Consider the following 1,774-nt stretch of genomic DNA (forward strand, 5'->3'; position numbering starts at 1 on the left):
ATACAAGAGATCTCACTCAAGGCTCACAGTGAAGTTACAAACTGTCGTGTCTCAAGTGAAGAAACTGGACAAAAAAACTCATTTTGGTCTTTAGAGCTCTAACACATTGAGATATAAATAAGGCCTTATCCTAAATCTTGCTTTGGGAAAGTCTAGTCCAGGTTTATTAGTAAGATATATTTACTTTACAAGACATGTATATTTGCACAGTTTAGTCCTATATACACTCATAAAATAGCTGTTGAGCTTTTAAAAAGGCCTGCAATGATAGTTATATGCCTCTTTAAGTAGTATCTGAATCCAATAGGCCAGTGGTTCCCAACCTGTTTTCCTAAGGGCCCCCATACTCAAATCTAAGAGGAGCTGAGAACCCCCAGGGCCCACTTGGAAAAAGTACACATATATTTTAATTGTTTTCATTGACAAAATCTGAACATAACAGGCCGACATTTGGATGAAACACAAGATACTTGTGCCCTATAAAGAGGATAAGCGCTCAGTGAAGAAGTCCCTAACCCATTACTGTTTGCCTCCACAAGTCAACCGTGCAGTCTGATGGGTAGTAAGAAACCCGCGTCCCACCAGGGTTGTCAAGTGGGAACCCTCCTTCGTCAGTGTTTCATCCAGTTAGTCCCACTACACCTGGGACAGACACTTACTCTTGAAAAGAGGATATTTATAAACCATCCATTATTATGACAGTTGTATAAGGCCCACTCTGGAAAAAATAAAGAGAATCTGTTAATTTTCAAGAGAAACTGAAAATTCTCAACTTTAAAGTCCTTGACTTAAAAGGAAACAAACAGAAATTTTTAACTTTAAAAGTTGTAAATGTACTTCAACGTCAACCGAAACTTTGAATTTTGACCATTTAACCAACCATAGTTTTCAGTTTGTTTTTTTGTAAATTTTTGACTTTACAATATTGTAAATTTATGATTTTAAAAACTTGATTTTGGGGGTATTAGGATTTTTTAAAAATCTGATATTTTTCATAAACTTTCAACTTTTCAAACTCTGAAATTCTGAGTTCTTTTTCTTGTAAAAATAATCGTTGTAATCTGGGAAAAAAAGAAAAAAAAATCTACTTTTCCACTTTTTTTTTTTTGGCCAAAAATGAATGGACCCTTTTAATGTTTTCATCTTTTAGGGTTGCCCTGTACACTGTCATACATTATGTTTAATCATTATGTTTAAAAGATGTATATATATATATATATATATATATATATATCTTATTTTGACAACATCAGAGCAGACAGAGTCCCGTTTCTTAAATTGTTTATGAAAGAAGCTTGTTTTCTTGTATTAGGCTAATGTAATTGAACTGGAATGTAGCTAAGCCTATTACTAAGCTGTCTGATAAATTACTCAAACTAACCTTCATTTCTTCATGTGTCTCTAAGTGAAAATCTAATTAGCAAGTAAAAGCACATATAAATTGTCTTTAATTACAATACTGAAGTACATGTTTTAGTTACATTTAAAATACACCTAAAATCACAGGATTCTTTTAAATGTTAGCTAGGAACAGAGAGGATTTTGTCTACCGCTTTCGAACTACATTTCCCATCATACCGAGATCTCGTGAAACCTCGCGTGAACTTTTGGCTTCTGCTGTGCAGTCCACGTCCTTTTCGTTTAATGTGGCTTTATTTGGCTTACAGACATAATTTCTTGAGGCGGTTTTATCGATGTTGGACTAGACGCGACACTACTTCGAATTCCGAGTTTGTTATGGTGTCAAATACTTAAAACAAGAGGTTTAAAGGAC

This window comes from Cheilinus undulatus, linkage group 13, assembly GCF_018320785.1.
Source record: "Cheilinus undulatus linkage group 13, ASM1832078v1, whole genome shotgun sequence".
NCBI lineage: Eukaryota > Metazoa > Chordata > Actinopteri > Labriformes > Labridae > Cheilinus > Cheilinus undulatus.